The sequence below is a fragment of the Aptenodytes forsteri genome, unplaced genomic scaffold (genome assembly GCF_000699145.1).
Source record: "Aptenodytes forsteri isolate BGI_AS27 unplaced genomic scaffold, ASM69914v1 Scaffold8, whole genome shotgun sequence".
Taxonomy (NCBI): domain Eukaryota; kingdom Metazoa; phylum Chordata; class Aves; order Sphenisciformes; family Spheniscidae; genus Aptenodytes; species Aptenodytes forsteri.
In genome coordinates, this window is record NW_008796218.1 from 11,779,674 (window position 1) to 11,798,359 (window position 18,686).

Below are 18,686 nucleotides of genomic sequence, written 5' to 3' on the forward strand. Positions count from 1 at the left end.
CATAGATGGGAAACTGCACGTATTTGAGAAACAGAGTTTTCTGACAGCAGTTTTCATGGGACCATCCATGCCTGCAGACTCAAAAGTGCTGAAGAATTCCAGAGTCCCTGTCAGACCAAACACCAAGGTTTGTTAAGTTCTGAGGATCACAGAGCAAAACTCCACCTCTTTCTTAAGGCTTGCTTCTTCACAGAGCCTTCAGCGACCCTCATCACCTCTCTAGCCCACTGGCAGTCCCAGGGAGGAACAATCATAAGCTATGAAAATACGACGGGGAAGGAGAACTTCTTTGTTCTCCGTCCATTCCAAATTGTGTGGATTAAGAGCCTTAAACAAAAGATGCAGTCAATATATTGCAATGCCTTCCTTCATCTTCCTCTTCCCCTTCGGAAGGGGCTCCTTAAGTCATGGCCATCTGCAACCTCTCAGCTTTCTCTGAACACCCGGTGTTTGGTGGAGTGCTGTGAGCATTCTCTGGATCCTTTTTCAGTGATGAGCATTTAGTTTATGTGGCTTTCTGGGGTAAATGAGTCCAAGGAGATTCAGGCACTAAGTCCAGAATGACAGGAAACTTCACAAATTCAACATACTGTGAACAAAGTTAAGAGTTTTTTTGTTATTATTTTTCAGTAACTACTGGTAAGAATGTTATAGTAATTAAAGAGGTTCACAGCTGCCTTCAGAGGTAGATTCATTATTACATCCTTTCCAGCCTTTGAATTGTTGTAACTTGAACCTTCCTATTTCTAATGACTGGTATTTTACATTGTAAAGGATTAAAAGCTTTTTCCCATTTGGAACTGATTTTTTATAAATCGGCAGTTTATGTCCTGTAACTGCATGCTGTTAAGGCAGGGCTGTGGTGGTTTGTATGTCAGTGGTACGCAGTCCTTAGAAGAAGGAAGGGCTACAGTAGAAGTCCCACTTTTAGTGAATTGGAAGAGCCGCCTGGTGATGCCATGTGCAGCTTGCTGCTTCAGCAGAAGCAACCGTTCAGGTCGAACAGAAAAACGTGCTGTTGCATTGCTCCAAGTCTGTCTGCTGTCTGCTCACACACTGTGCAAGAAGAAATGCTGAGGGTAGATTTCTTTAAGCTGATACAGCTAGTATCAGAGACTATATTTGTTCACGTTGATAATGAGTTTCACACGCTTGGGGAGAATGCATTTAAATCCCAGAATTACTGAGAACTCGACAGGAATTACTCTGCTTCTGGAATAAGCCATGGTGTTTCAGATTGTGGAGAAGCTTTGCTTTGTTCTTTCTGAAAGTTCAGACACCTCTTTTCCCACTAGATTTACAGATAGTGGTCTTGCCTGAAATCACTTAAGGTGCATCATTTTTCTGTTTTACTAGATGTTTTTACCCAAATAAATACTTATGACAGAAACATGTTCAAAATTGTATTGTCCCCACCCCATACAGACAAACAGGCTCTTCGTGCTAAAAAATCTAAAAAATTATTTGACTGTATAAACTATCTTGTAAATATGAATACATATATATACATTCTTACATAGAAATAGGCATCAAGCAGGATATTACATTCTGCAGGTCTAAGAACCCTGTTTACAAATATGTGAATATCTGCAGCATTTTGCAGAACCCGATCCTGAAAAATCAGAACCAAACAGCTGTGCGTAGGAATCTAAGGTCTGGAGCTTGGCCTCATCTCTGCTCATACCACTGACTTTAATACTGGGCTATGTAAAAGCGGCCTTTGTTTTTGGGAGAGGGAGGAGGTCGGTAATGCAGAAGTTATAAGTGGGATTATGAGTGTGTTAATGTGACACAGCTCATACAGGACATGGCACAGTGCTCAGGCATTGGAGCCAGTTCTGAAGAAATTTGCTCGGGAGCTGGAGCAGCCTGGCCCAGAATACAAGGGAGGGATATTTGTGAGGATCACTATGAAATGTCTCTCTCCTATTTCCTGTCCTAAGATAATACAAATCCCTTTGAATGCCATTGCATTGTGCTACAGAGATATTTTTTCTACACCTGTTCATCAGCTATTGTAAATTAACATTTGTGGATTTGTGGAATGTTTTCTTGAAGTGATTTTTTTTTCTTCAAGGATGGAATTAAAATGAAAAAGAACAGCCATGTGGAAGAGTGGGTCTTTAGGGTGGGGGTTTTTTTTTGGTTTTGCAAACCAAAACAGAAAAGGACGTTTGCTTGCTTCACGTTCTCTTGATTTAATATAAGCAAAGAACAGAGATTTTTTTCGAATCCAGTACAACACCCTCATCCCCTTCACCTTTAGATTAATTTTCATTTTCATTTGGATTCGCTTTTTGTTTTCTTACTGTTGAGAATGTTGCAGACAACAAGGTTTGGTACTCTAATTCTAATACAATGACACTGAGAAGAGAGTAGAGGAGAAGGACTTGTAAGTTTATTACTGTTTGCTCTAGAGACTTTATCCTTAGGAATAATGTATACAGTACATCTCACAAGCAGATTTATGAGGGCTATGCATATATAAAATGCCCCTAAGCAATGAAAGCCTTAGGCTGTTTGGTCAGATCTTTAACTGATAAATTGATTTACTTAACAGCAAACATCTGCATGCATTTGACATTACCTGAGTTTTATATTTTCTAGACACAAGGAGCTGAAGGAAATTGACTTTTACAGCTCTTGGGAAATTGTGCTTAATTGCATACCTACTTACTTTCTGTTCTGGAGATCTGATATAGTTGATATTTTAGGATGACTGGATTTTATTGATGTGAGGCTACTTGTTATGACAAGGACACAACAGTCCTGTTCCACCGGCATTTTTTGTTTTATGAAAATATTTCTGTATTTTTCATATCAGATGTGATATTTTTTCCCCACCAGATGTCACGCAAACAAGCGGTAATTATGCAGGTACGTATTCAGTGTACTAGAGTGCAGGGAACCTGCTCAATGACTGACTGATATTGACAGATGCTCGCTGAATGCTGTACTTGTTCCACACCACCTACGGTTATTTCTGTTTTGAGATTTATATACCCAGTAATATTTTATATTTTATATTTTCAGCCTATACAAAGAAGGTATTGTATTAAATGAAGAAAATGCTGGGTTTTAATGCTGTGGTTAAATTTACCACAGAGTTTCTCATATTGCTTGCTAATTCCTTCTGCTCTTGTTAAGTTCATGGGGAATTTTTCCATTTATTTTATAAACACAGAGTTTGTTTTAAAGCTTTATTCCCTAGAAGCAAGTGATTTGATCATATACAGCCTTTGTTTTGAGACTTTGATATTTATCACTGCTTTGTGTGCTGTGGTTCACTGAAAACCTCTTGGTGGACTGGCTGTCATCAACATAAAATATTAAATGGTACTGTACATCAAATTATGAAAAAATAATTAGTGATTTAGATTATAATCTGCCATGATAATATCCAGGAGGTTCCATTCATTGTCTCTCTCTCTTGTTATTATACGAAGAATAGTGTATATTATGTCCACTCATTGAAGAGGCCATGGAGCTACTTTCAAATTTAATGGACCCAAAATAGTCATGAATGATGAAGTGAACCGCTCAGAAACGATGCATTTCTGCAAAGGCTCTGGTACTCCTATGCAGACCAGTACTACATGTTTGCAGGGTTTCTCAGTGACTACAGGGGCCTGTAGTCCTGCAAGGGGGAACCCTGAAGGGAGGACTCTCTGAGGAGATGCAGAGATCATGAATCTACTTGGGCATGCTCAACCTGTTGCTCCTGAATCCACTCAATCTTTCCTGCTTGCTTCTGCAGAGACTCTGCACTTGTAGAAGAGACGGTGCTGGGAGAATAGGCAACCTGCACTTACATGTGACTTTAAAGAATAAGGGATTTTGTTTGTTTGTCACTGAACAGCCAACTCTCCCAGAAATGTGAGAACAATGTGATTTGTCCTAAAAGGACTTGCGTACATAACTGCCAGACGTTTTCCTCAGAGGGAAGAAAGAAAGTTCAGACTCCACGAATGACACTCCAGATGAGGATTCCTCCCTTTTCCTTTGGCTAGAACTTTCTCTTCCTAATCCAAACTGATTATCGGTTATGACAAACCCTATTTCTTGAGGGTTGCTTCTTTTTCAGTCTGTATCAGCATGCATTTTTAACCAAATTGCCCTTGGGTAGTTAAGAGGTGATCATTGGAGAGACATTTCTATATGTTAGGTTTTTTTCTTATACAAAGCCTCGAACAGGGAGAGGTAATGTTCTGTTGTCAGTAAAATGAACTAGGGGGATATCAGTGTTCTTAAGTATATGTGACCTAATAAGAAAACTCAGTAACTAACCATGGAAGTGTAATTTTAGCAGAGAACCAATTACATTGGGTGTATTCAGTTTCTTTTACAGTAAACCAGTGAGAATGTCATTACTAATCTTTTTCAGGTGTCTTTTACTTAACTGCATAGCAAAATGAGTAGTCAAAGAATATAAATAGACTCGAGCAATTGTAAAATGCTATCTAAAATGAATAGCTGAAATCTGATTTGGAAAATGATGGCAATATAAGAATGAATTCAGTATCTTACTAAAGGTTTCTAGCTAGAGAGCCTCTTTCTACTTTTGTTCCTAGTCAATTTTTTGTTCTGCTGTTCTGCTTCTTGCTGGGATGCCATTCTTGTGAGGACTGCAGAGAAATGCAGATACACAAGAAAAATAACTTTCATGAAAAATGAAAAAAAAAAAAAAATCCCACAAGGTTTTGGGATTTTGCTTGTTGCAATATTTTTAATTTTCTGTCTTAAATACTTGGCCTAAAATGACTGACAAAATCATTCTAACTATGAAAAGCAATATCAAGCTTTAGTGCATTCTCATTAGTGCTATCACTCGCTAATGTGTTCTGCTTGGGAACTGATGGTGCAAGATGGCTTAAATATGTAGTTCATTATTATTACGGATAGTTTCTAAATTTACTGAATTATTTTGCCCAGTGTTGCAAACTGTTCAGAATAATAAAGAGTTTTATATTGATGTTTATCTAGTTATAAGAATTTAAATCTTGAAATAAGTTGCAAAAGAAAAGAATTGCTATTTTTAAATGGAAAGGCAATACAAATAATAGGTGTTAACACTATTTTCTATTAAATACTTTAAAGCATCCTTAAAATGTAAAGACAAACCAGTCGATGGTAAAAAAGCAGCGAGTGTGGTCCTGTGGTTGAGATAATTCTTACTGGGTTTTTTTTTTTGGGGGGGGCGGGTTGTGTGTGTTTAAAAAAAGCTTATTGTACCACCTTCTCTCAGTCTGTACTGGGTAGAAAATTCTGATTAATTTATGGTGATGATCAAGTGTTCAGTACTGATTAGAAGCGTCTTCAGTCCATATCTAGGTTAATAGTAGCCTTTCAGTTGTCTTCAGTAAGTCTGTTCACGTGCACCACAACCATGCATCCTGGTACAGGTATCCTAACGTCTTTCTAACTTGGGCATAGACCTTCTTCCTTGTGTGTCTTAAACATGTACTGCTGATGCAGTTTTGCTGAACGCACAGTTGACGAGTTTCATGGGCACAGATTACGGTGTCTGATTCTTCTAGCCAGAAGGTTTTAATACGCTTGAACAGACTTCTGGGTGAAAGGTAGTCCATTGGCATGTCTCTGTTATCAATGGAAATATAGTTTCTTTGTGTTTGATGTCACTAAATGGGAGAAGGTACTGGTCATCCTGAGTTAGCATGTGCCATTACATTATTTAAAATTGGACACTGCATTTTATGGCTTAGATACTGATTTTTGTACGAATAGAGATTCACAGACCAAAAATACATTTTAGAATGAGACGTAGTTACAGAAAATGTAAATAGTGTAAATGCAACCTGTGATTAAAGATTGTTAATCGAGGATAGGTATAGGAAAAAAAATTCTGTGTTTATTAAAGAAAAATCTCTGTGCTCCGTTTTTCATACTGGATAAAGTCTTCTGGTAATCAAGCTCTAGCTTGTGGATCCAGTTTTTATTCTGACTTAGTAGCTGAAGTATTTCCTTATTATCATAATTGCTAGAGTAATGACAGATTGATAGATATAATGACAAATAGTTTATCGTTAGTCAGTAACTTCTCAGTCAGAACTGTGGTGGCTTCTTCTTTGCCTCTCTGGAAAATTTGCTCATTTCATGGAAGTAATGCTGCAGTACTTAATGCTGGATGTTGGATTAGTTTGTACATGTAAAGTATATAACATTTAAAAAATATTTTTTTTCTGTGATATTTGTGTATTTCCATGCATTACAGAGGTTAACTATTATAGTCTCTTTCTACCATAACCTACACTTCAGTATACTTTTTATTAAAAAACAAAACAAAACTGCGCATTAACATTAATTCATGGATGTTAGGAAGTGTGGACTGTAGTTTGTCTTCCATCACTTTTTTAATGCCACATCTCTTTACCCAGATACTTAATGCAGTAGGAATCGATATGCTTTATTTTTTGCCCACTTGTAGACTAGCAAATTTTGATGACTGACTGTCTGGTAAAGTGTATCCTCTGAGGACAGCAGCCCTTTGCTCTATCGTTTGCTGGGCTAGACTCAGTTGTTCATTACACTGCTGTAAGGCTGCAGAAAACATCTTCGCGCTGAGCTCTTCAGTCATTCAGGAAGAGCGTGGGGAAAGAGGTGGCAGAAGCTGGAAGTGTAAGGAAAAGTGACCCCAGAAGCCAGAAATTCAGAAACTGTTGTGAATTTACTGCAAAGTGCTATTTAGGTAGTATTGTGAAAGAGATAGGCATGCATGATAGAAGAGCAATTCACTGTGGTCAGCCACAGATGTAATCTTTGCTCTGAAATGTGTGTAAATTAAAAAGAGTTAGAGAGGGTAACATACAGGACAATTCAAGATGATATTAGAGCATAATGGCTCCTGATGGTTCGTGATTGGCTTAAGAACTACTTTGCATCTGCCTTAAATTATTGGTGGGTCTGGTTTCGGCATTACAGGCTAAATGGAAAGAAATATGATTTCTTAAACTGTGTTATCTTTTGGCAATAGGTTTAAGTATAATACTCTGCATTTACAGTAAGAAATGTTATTTCATAAACTGCAGCTGATGGACTGTATTAATTGTACCTACTTTATGTTAATATTTCAAACACTGTTGAGCTCTATCAGTCGTTTCCCAGAATGAGAACTTAATGCTGAGGTGTAGTCCATGTGGGGCTGGATGTTGTCAGGAAATTGTGGAGTCTCAGTCCTTCCTTTTTTCTGTGCCTTTTCGTGCCCTTTGGCGAGTTGTTTTTCCCAAACTAAGCCAGACCGGTGCTTTTTCCTGCTTGTTGGAGTTCCAGTGCTGGCATACTCCAACCAGTTGGTGAAACAGTCGTTCTTCTTTAGGTCTTTGTGCTTGAATGACCGCTAATTGGCAAGTTTATCACTTTCATCATTTTCCTGAGTAATCAGGCTAATGACGGCTTTTAGGGACACTGGCAGCTCGTGTCTGGGCAGCTTCCAGTACTCTCAATAGCCCTGCGGGTTATTTAAAATGAAAATTTGCCCTGTCTGTATTTGATATTTGAAAATGCCATTCTGAGGGCTGCTTTGCAGTGCTGGAGTCTGTGCGAGGAGGCACACCTGTGGCTTCAACCAGTCTACTTCAGCATTGCATCAGGGTGGATTATAAGCACGCAAGGTGGCTATGGCACATGCTGTGTGAAGGCAGTCATCGTTACAGCATAAAGGACAGATTAAATTTTGAAAGTTTCCTCTAGGTTTGAAGATCAAAGGTGTTTTGGAAGGAACCCTAGTGATTCAGCAGAACCTCTCAAATTCACAGGAATGTTTTGAGGCTCACGTTTGTGGACTGTAACACTACAGAGTGTTAGTGTTGCATTGTCATTCTAAAAATGCTCTAAAAGTGAATGAGAATTTTTCTTGCTAACACAGTAAAAGTTGAGGCTGTTACCGTAAGTCGGCAGATGATGAACTCTCTAAGACTCAATTTGGAGTTTTAGAAAGCAGGCAGTCTTTATTGCGGCACCGGGTGCAAGGTGGAATTTCCAGAAATCAAGCACACCTATGGCTAGATCACGATTTACATATAATATCTGTTGTGTCATTCTCTTCTGTTACTACGCTTGTGCAGGGGAAGGGTCTTCACCTGGGCAAGGGTCTTCTTGACCTGTGGGTATGTCTTTTAATATTATAATGAAGGCAGTTCACTTCAGGATACCTTAAAAGTAAGTTTTGTTGCCAAGTTGGCCAGCTAGATACCTACCTTGCCAGGTTGTCAAATAACTCATCCTATGTACAATAGAACCTAGGGGCTCTGGTTATGGTTCAGAAAATAAGGACTAAGGCTAACATGGTCCAGAGAATAGGGACTTCAAGCAACGCAGCCTTGGATAACAAGTAGCACAGCAACCCATACATATCATTAACATAGAGGCTAACTTCTTAAATCACGGTGCTCTTATAGTTGCTTATCCAAACACAAAATATAGAAAGATTCAATAAAACTTATGATAGTCTTCAACAAGGTGAGCTCAGTTTTGTGTGCTTTCAGCTCACATTCGAGGCAGTAAAAAACAGTTATGTTGAAGAGTTTCAAAGCTCAGCTTTTTAATTTAGACAGAAAGTGGAATATACTCAGGAAATTCTTGGTTAGGAGACTAGTGAAGTAGTAGAATGAGTGAAAGAATGAATGAATGTTTGCAATGCTAATTTACAAGAGAAAGATGGACTTTAAAAATTATTTTTATGAGCTCCCTGAGCTCTTTTAAAATTGATGAACAAAGATTCCAGTAATTGGAAAGAGCTAAGAGCAGTGCTGAAAGAATGACTGGAGAATAAAGAAAAAGGCATGCAGTATTGAAGAATGAACAAGAGGAAAATATAGAAAACACTTTTGGAGAACTGGTGAATATAGAGCAAATTACAGGAGAATTGTAGCAGTGAAGGAGCCATATAACATAGATGGAGCTGAAGACTTTAAGTGTTTTGCTTTGGCTTTCCAATTTTATAGGATATGCTTGTAAATTGTTTGTCACCTTAACTTGAACTCCCTCCTGCAGTTTATTCCTCTCACTTGCCTCTGACGCTTCCTCTTTTACATCTTTCTTTATGTGTTCCAGTGTTTTTTGGGCGATTGATGCTGTTTCCTGCCCACGCTGGCAGAAATCTGATTGTATCTTACGGGATGAATTTCCTCATCTATTCCTTACAAACACCTTGCAGTTTCTCCCTAAACTTGGGAATGTCTCAACAGCATGACTACAGTTGGGGAAATATGCCACCAAAAAATGCCACCAATATTTATTTACCTGAATCTTTAAGCAATCTTTGATGGTATTTGTCCCCTTGATTTTCCTCCAAAAGCTGACACTGGCTTTTAAAATACCCTTTTTGCTTTGACTTGATTATTTTTAAGAGGTGCCATGATTGTTTATGCTGTGGAAACACAGTTAACTGGGTATAGCCAGTTAGCTTATGTTTGGCTCTGAGGCCCTTTCCTAGTTAGGCATGGTATGTTCCCTTGGGGACAAATTCTCCTCTTCACAGTGGCTGTACGTGTGTAACTGAAAGCAGAGTTTTTCTATGTGTGTCAAGTTTATTCAGATTTTATAAACACCAGCTTCAGCAGTTATTCTAGTTGCTTTGAAATAAATTGCTATGCATTTGCTTTTGAAAAAGACTACGCTGTCCAGAAAACGCTAACAATTTTTTATTCTATGACTGTTCGATTTTTGTCAATGTTTGTAGCCAGCTATTTATAAATATTCTTCAGCCCAGTATTAAATCTTATCATAACTGATGCTCCACTGAATGTTACTTATTATTGCCAGCCAGTTCCAATAACTGTCTTTCTTGGGCTGTCTGCAGTACTGGTGCAGTTTATAACAGGCAGCTGTAAAATGGCTAAAAAATTGGTTGGCTTTTTGATGTGGTAGTTATTAATTTCCATTCATAGTGGGTCTGTGCCAGTTTGTTAGAATGAGTGAGAACATGCTGTTCTCATATTTCTGTATGTTATACAGACATCTCTAAAGGTTACATGCTTGGCTCTGTGCCTGTGTACTGTGTAGTGTACCACGTTGAGATTTTGCAGTGTGTTGCTGTCAGTATTGTGGAGCTGAGTTCTCATACCTGCTGTGGATCTCGCTGTTCTCAGTCTGTCTTTATGGGGAGAATTACAACCCTCGTGTACTTAAAAGCGCTATTCTGACAAGCTAAAATGTGCTAGGTAGCATAGCATTTGATTTTATTAAGCAAAATGAATTGATAGTTCAGGACCGTGATCCTTTATTAAAAGGACACTTCTAAATATCAGCTGGCATAAATTGGCGGTACTCCATTTAATTGAGTGGAGTTAAATGAACTCATACCAGCCTACCTGGGGTACGAATCAAGCAAAGACTGAGTATTTCATCATGAGCCAAAGACAAATGAATCTGAAAGCCCCGATTTCTAATGTTTGTATCTTTAGAAGGGACTAACGTAATGGCTTGTTAAATAACGACTCAGTTTCTGGTTGTTCAGAATTAAACTTATAGAAATGCCGCTTTCAATATTCTTGCAGATGTGATGCATCAATCCCACATTGCACCTCTGTTATGACAACCTGCACACTGCCCAGATGATTTGGAATCTCTCGAAATACCGAGAGATGCATTTTAAAGGCATCGCGAGATTTCCCCTTCCTCTGAGGCATGCGTTCTACATTCAGACCTTTGCTGAAGAATGAACCAAGTGAGAGCACTAGCTCAGCGATGCCACCCTGGCAAACATTTCAGCTGAAGCCATTCAATAACGATGCCTTCTGGAGCAATGTCACTTAGGCACGTATGCCTCCTTCACCTGCAGGATGGGGATGCAGCGTGTGCAGTTCTCCCTGGCCAGACAGCTCTCTTTGGTGTCTGTAGTGTTTACAGTCAGAAGACTGGGGGACTGCAACTGTGTTTTGCCTTTGAATGTGGGTGTGTGGGAAAGGGAGAAGTAGTGAGAGTTGTAAAGGGAAGTTCTTTGTGCAAAGAAAGCATTAAGCCACTGGGAGACTGCTGACTTGTTTGGTGTGTTGTGTCCCCCCCTCCCCAAGGTTTCCTGCTTTCAAGTGTTTTCACTTTGATGTCAGACTAATTTTCATAATGCCATTGGTTGCTGATAATGATTTCCTGACACCAGTGCTTTAGAAGGTGCAGCAATGCTGGATTCTGATGCCTGCAGTATCAGCAGTTTCGGCACTGTTGAAGTCTGTCTGCTTTACTAAAGCTACTCCAGCATGAGCTACTGTACCGTTCTGTCCTACCTCAAATGCCGTGGTTATGTGAAACTTTTAGATGCCTATTTTTTATTCAGGTTATGTGCTTGTGTAAAAGAGTATACGGACTTTTGGATCTAGTAAATCCGTGTAAATACTGCAGCTGGCTAACGTGAAGTCGTGATTCTACGAGAGGGTTGACGTAACAGGATTATTTCACAATATGCGGTATGTGCAGTAAAAACAAATAAAAAACCCCTTAAGCAGCAGCAGTTTTTTCAGTCTAGCACAGAAACATGGTCATTAATGCTTATTTTCCTTTTTTCTCATAGGAGATGCAATAATTGTTCCCTGAGAATTTGGTAGTGGAGGGGGATATCTTGTTGTTTATTTTAGTAATGTTCCTCTGTAGCACCAGTAGATGATAGCTAGTACCTCCAATGCTAGTTCATAATTTTTCAGCTATGTTCTATCTTCTCATTCTTCAGTTCAGTCTTAATGTGCGGAGCCTTTTTTACTTCATAACTGGGATAAGCTAAGAGTGTACATTTGGTAAGTTATAACAGCTCATCTGACAGGCACGAACAGGTAAACTACTGTATCCTGATTTTGCTATGTCATGTGCTTCTTCCCTAATTGTGAACTGCATTAGTACATATTGGGAGCAATTCTATTAAAGACAGTGGAGTTGTAATCTGATTAAATGCGGTGCTAAGGGTGAGGTGAGAATAAGGTCTGTTCGAACTGCGAATAAGTGATTTTTTTTGTAAGATGGGGAAATACTTTCCAAGTAAGCCTTTCTGAATTGGGTCATGTGTGAAAGAAATATAAACTAACATGTAATGTGCTGTTGATTCTTTCACAGCTGTCTGAAACTTAAATGTGCGGAGCTTGCAGCTAGCTGGAAATCTCAGGAATTAGGACAGTGTTCTGTGTTTGAACAGCCGTCTTTGGGAATTGCCTATATCTGAGTGTCTTTAGCCCAGCATCTTTAGTGTCTGGGAAAGTCTGAGAGCATAAAGTTAATGCCTGCATTGAGTACTGTACATATTTCACAACTGCAGCTGTATCAACATCATTGATACAATCAAACATTTCTCTGTAGAACACTGTGTATATATACTTACGGTTTTGCTTCTTGCAGTGCCTATCAAAATTACTGTGTAGATAGTAACGGTACTGTTATTAGGGAAGTTTCATGGAAATGTTACAAGTTGATGTTAGCACAGAGCAACCCCTTCACTCTTAATGTCAGCCTGACAGATTGCTTTAATTAAGAGACATTCTCACAGTTTAGCAGGGTGCAAGGGAGCACTGTGCTGTGCTTATTCTGCACAGTGCATGCAAAACTTTTAGAAAGACTGCTTCAGGTTTTTCATGGGCAACGGTCCTCCCTAGGTAGGTCTTTGAAATACCTACCTGTGTGTGAGAGCACGGCATGGAGCCTATGGGGGACTAAAAATCCCCTTCCAATGCTGAGGAAGATCTCAGAAAAATTTTGCTGCAGGAAGCTGGACTGCCACCTCTAAAAGCAGTAAGGTGTGTGCGTGAGCAGGTCATCGCTTCCATGAGGGAGGGTGGAGGTGATTAGCATCATAGCATGGGTTAGTAAAACAGACTTTTTTTCGTATTTCAAGCTGTAAGTGGATAGGTCCTTCGTGATTGTGGTGCAGCCTGAACAGAGCTGTGCAGCAAGTTCAGGCATGGCTGGTCATACAACGTTCAGCAAAATCTGGAAGGCAGGAAGCCACTTTCAGGGTGTGAAACTAAACTAACATTCAAAAATAAATGTGACTGTGTTTTCAAGGTCAGCTTTTTTAAACTTCGCAGCCTGGAATGCCAAGCTCTCAATACAAACAAAAAGGAAAAAAAATGGATGTTTAAGAACAAATGTAAGAGAGCCTCTTACATTAAAAGCAATACATTTTAATAGTCAGCTATGCTTCCTCTTCTCACTAATTTACAATTTACATACCACACTTAATTTACAAGTGTGGTATGTAAGCTTAATTCTAGACTGTACTAGCATACAGCTCCTGTTCTAGCAATTTCATCTACAGTTTCTTTTTGGGGACAGTATTTTTTAACATATTAGCTATCTGGCTGCAATTGCTATGGTAAAATAAGCAAGCTGTGCACTACAATATATAATACGGTATGGCTACCACAGTATAAAGCAGAATTGCTGTATCCAGCAATTAAACTCTTCCGCTATAAAGAAGATAGATAGCAGCTATGGTGGAAAAAGCAGTTAAAAGCTGTGCTTTGAACTTTGACTCACCAGTTGAAAGAAACAAGACAGTGATGGTTGATAGAAGAAGTGCTGTATCTATGTACAACAAGAGGGAGAGTATTCCCTCTTCTTATGTGTATTTGTCTTAAAGAAATAGGAGATTTAAGTGCTTACCACTGAATCCTCGGCAATTTGCAGATAAATTTGTATTCTGTCTAAAACAAGGTATACAGCTCCTCTTCAGGCAGCACTGACTGTGACGGTGCAGCATGGTGCTTGTTACCTACTGGTGCTTGCTACGGAACAGCTTGAAACAGTGGCACTGGAAAGTGAGATTTGTCCTCAGTTGTCTTAAAGTGATGTAACCATCAAAGACAAATTAGGTCAGCATATTTAACTGCTTTAACAGTGAACAGTATGCCAAGAACTTTCAACAGTCCAGTTGTCCATGAGAAGTGCCTATATTTCCTAGCAGCATAGACAACACATACGCAATTAAGACCAGATTTTGCTTTTATTTACACCAGAGAATAGCTCAGTGGAATTTGATTGAGTAACTTAGAACACACTCATATCTAAATGTGTACTAGATTGTATTTAGCTTTATGCAAATAGATACCGGAGGCGGATAACTGAAAGCTTTTGCCTTTCTGTCCCTGAGCCAGGTTCATGTACAGACTCTGTCCTTGTGATCAGGAGGAGAGCAATGACTGCTCCAGGCTAGTGACTGCACAGCATTACCCTTCTATGTAACACCCAGCATCATTAGACAGAATTTTGCGTGGAGGTTTTTATGCAGTACTGACCTTGATGGCTTTTAAATCACCGCGTTTTAAACTGTGGATTGCATTTTTTAAATTTTTATCAATGAGACTGAATCAATAATACATTTCAGTGCATCTTGCTTTGTAACTTAGATTGAACAATCTTTAGACTAAACATTTTTTTTTAAAATTTCATATTTATACGATGCCTGCATGGAACTTCCTGGTATTGCTTCCATACATAAGACTAAAAATTAATTTAAGCTGCCCTGACTAATTAAAAGAAAATGGGACAAAACTTTAATCAAATCAGTTCAGTTGGAGGCATAAATTAAGGAAGCCCATGGATTTCATTGAGTGAAAAATATTCTTTTCTGTCTACAACTGCCGCTTCAGAAGCTTTCTATTTCTCAGCAGCTCAGTGGTCTGGAATGACTTGGTGAAAGAAGCCAGCTCTGAAGATCAGGATTAAGTTAATCAAATAGTGGACTGAACATAATCCTGTACTCAAATTTAAACTCAATTGTGCCTCAGGATTCTGCTTGCTTGAGGGATCTTATCAACTTTGGATCCATTGGCAAGAATGAAGTAAATTGTGCCACTACTATTTCAGTGGACCAACATTAATTCAGTTTCCTGACCAGTGTTGTTTTGTTTTCATTAAGAAGTTTTCCAAATAAAATAATTCAGAGAATTTTTCTGTTAAAATCCTGATATTCATTAGTGTTAATAATAGTTTATTAACAGTGAAAATAAGCATCACTTTAACTGCTGTGCCTGGCCATATTCCTGAATATAATTCCTATACATTTCACTCACTGTATGCTAGAAGAATAGAAGTAAATTTTCGAAGCTTCAGTGAGTTGGTCTCCTTTTTTGAATTTAGGATGACGGTTTTTATTGAATCCTGCTTCTGTGAATAAAAGGGATTTATGTAGCCTTGATATTTAGCCTTCCACTGAAGTGAAAGTTTCATCACAAGACAAGCTGCCTGGGATCTATTCAGAGCAGCTTGCCAGCAGACTCTTACTTGCTTCTTTTGCCATCTTGGGAGGCAGTATCTTTCCACCATGCCCAGAACATTTAAGACATCTAGTTCTTTGCTTAAGTAAACAGCAGGTTAATTCATTCAGAGAGTAAAAATTGAAGACTAAGGAGATCCAGGCTCTGCTTTGAAGGAATCTGTCCATCTGTCAGACCACAAGCCTCATAGATGGCTTTAAAGGGAGGAATTTTTTTGCTGTTATTATACTTGGTATAATGACAAGGATGTCAGCATATACTGGAAAGTTACCACTAGTGCCAAGAAGCTCTAGTGAAGAACCTCACTCAAATCTGAAAGGATTCTTTTCTCATGCCTGGTCTAAAAGTTTACTTAGTTTTTTCTTTATTTTATCTCAGTATTTTATTTTTAATAAATGGTTATAATTTCTTCAGGCTGTATTGCAAAATAAATATCAAAGTTTTAACACAGTTTTGGAAATAAAATCAATGCAACAAAGGAAAGGTAGCAATATCTGAGCTTTAGGCACTTCCTTTAGGCTGCTAAGTTGCTTTTAAAGTTGCTTTCTATGCCCTTGAACAAAAATGGTTTATTCATTTGTTTTATTGAAAATTGTCAGTGTGTCCATGCGGTTTTAATTATGGGGTTTTGACTAGAGCATTATTCAAGATATGCATTACTTACTGATGGTTTTGTCTGAACTAAAAACCTAAAATTCTGTAACAATAGATGAAGTTTTTTATCAAAATTTTCATAGGGTTGTTCCTGGAGTCATTCTGCATGAGGATGGAGAAAAGGAAAGCTTGTTATACCATAAGCCTACCGGTGATTTTGTATAACCAGAGTTTTGTAGCTATGAGAGGGAGAATGATCTGGTAGCTCTGTGTGATTTTGCACCTTGTAAGCTTAAAACTTGGGCAGAGTCTTTAACCGCTATGTATGCCAGCTGACCCGCTATGAAGTGGGATGGCTACACTGCAGATGATGAGACAGTGATAAGGATGGGGCTATCTAAGTAACTTAGGTACAGGGTCAGGATGTCAGTGCAGACAGAGGCGTCTGTTCAGAAAAGATGCTCAGTAGTGTTGTTGGTTTTGTTTGGGTTTTGGGGTTGTGTTTTTTTTTTTTTAAATACTGATATTTCCAGTGCTGGCTGTTTTAATATATTCAAAGGCAATTTAAGGCAATTTGTGATGAAATTCCGTATCCTTGCTTCACAGATTAATGACTAGAAAATATCTTAGTTCCTCGGATTAAGATTCTTCTCTTAGTTTTATCAGTGCAGTCCTACTAACTGAGGCAGGACTTATATAAAGTAGAACAATGCTGATAACACACATTGAGATATTTAATTAAAATTGTCCTAACTTGCAGCTGAGGGTCTTGAAACAGGATGGAGACAGAAAGCAAGATTAACCAAAATGCAGTTTGGTTATGTGTACACACATGTTCATGTGCATAAAGAGTAGTAAGATGGGGAGGAGAGGAAAGTAATGGAAGAATTCAGCTGGTCAGCACAATTACACATGTGTACACATGTGCACACAGAACACATTGTATTAGCAGCATGTGGATCCTTTAATATCACTACTCTTGCTCTGTCTAGCTCACACAATTCCTATGGCTCTCTGCTAAATTGCTGGTTTCTTTTCTACTGTCTTCCAGCTGTTGCTTTACTCTGACTTTTGTAGCCTACACTCCCCTTACAGATTGCATTTCCCGACACTGCCATATGAGTGTAGAGGAATGTTAGCCATCCTTCACGTTGTCAGTTCTCAGACCGCTGCTGAGGGGTAGCGTCATAAAGAGTCACAGCTTCTGCAAAAGCCAGTGGGCAAAGGGGAAGTCAAATTCGTGAGGTGACGGTTCTTCCGAGCTCGTATTTCTGTTCGTGATGTCAGTCCTTCGATCCTAATTTTATTCAGATTATAATTTAGTGAATGACCGTTAGTATTGCTGAAGACAGTAAGAACTGTGGGGAGCCCTCAGTCCAGGCCCTTGAACTCCATTGATTTCTCAGTCTCTGTGCAGCCTGCTTGGAATGAAGCCTTTGCTCCAGTCCTAAAGCTCTGTAATAGGCCTCTGCAGATAGTGCCTTTTATAAAATATTCCTTAAGTTGTATGAAATACATACCCGTTCCCTCCAACTTTTTGTTCCACATAACATGAAGATAGTATCACCCTTGCCATGTACAGTGCTACAGTTCCTTCAGTATGTAATGTTAAAAGGTAATTACCTTCCTGGTCTTTTATTCCTGTTTCATATTTCCTGTGTGTATGTTCTCTCTTGCCTTGGTAGGAAGGTAAACATATGTTTGTTTTTTTTTTTTAATTTGTCTGCCACTGATTATTAAAGCTGCTGAGGGAAACTGTATTTAAACTGAAAAAGTTAATGATTTGCAATGGGTATATGCTTCATAATGTGAAGACTGTGGAATATTCTTAATTGAATAACTGGTTCTAATTATTTCTAATTCTAGTGGAAACAACATTTTTCATTGAGCAATTTGTCGTATACTTGAGGAAATTGATGTGCTGCCATTGCTGTGAACGTGCTGCTTCTACTGTTATTCCGTAATGTTACTGAGTTCTTCATGTAAGTGTGTAACAGTATGAACATTATGTTTTACAATTTAAATTTTTTTTCTGCTCAAGTAAAGGATAATTCTTTATATAGCAGTGCTAAATTCCAGATAAATTCTGATATTTTCTTACCTGTGGATTAGCATTCCTTCATTTTCATTTTCTGTGGCCTGTCATTGCTGAGCCATGTCTGTTTAGGTCATGGTTATGCATTGGGATTTTCTAAAATTAAAATATTCCTTTAAGTCATGAGTAAGTGATTAACCCACAGATTATGGGCAGGTGAGGAGCTCTGCCCCATAAAATTTTGCTCAATCACAACTGTCCAAATGTGCTGTGTTATAGAATCTGAGTCGTCGTTTGTAAGCATTTTGTACCATTGCCTAATCTTCTTTGTCTATAGAGTGACTTGGCAATATTTTATTTAATAGAAAATGAATGAATAGAATCTAGATACTGAAATCACAAAAACTTCTCTGCTAGCCCTATGTGAACCTTCCTGATGGGTGTCATATTAAAGAAGGAAAATCTCTATTGTCTAAGATTAAGAAAGAAGTATTCTCAGATCCATGCACGTATGCAAAAGGTAGGAATATAGGAACAAATTTTGGTTTTTACAGTGCTGGCAGACTACAAGATGTGGATCAACACTTATATCAGCCTTACTGTGGCTGTACAGTAATTCTGTCAAAAGCTGAATGTGACATGGGTGGTAACTCCAGTTTATGCTCCGTGGATGCACCCATCATTGCAACAGCCTTGACTTTCTCAGTGTATCAACTGTTTTTCATAATATGGGGTTGTTTTGTTCTCAAGTATGTATTCTACCTATTCTTTGCACTTAGCTCCATTTGTTCTAGATACTCAACTGATTTATGTCAAGTTAGTACTATCCCTCCTTGTTTTCTTAG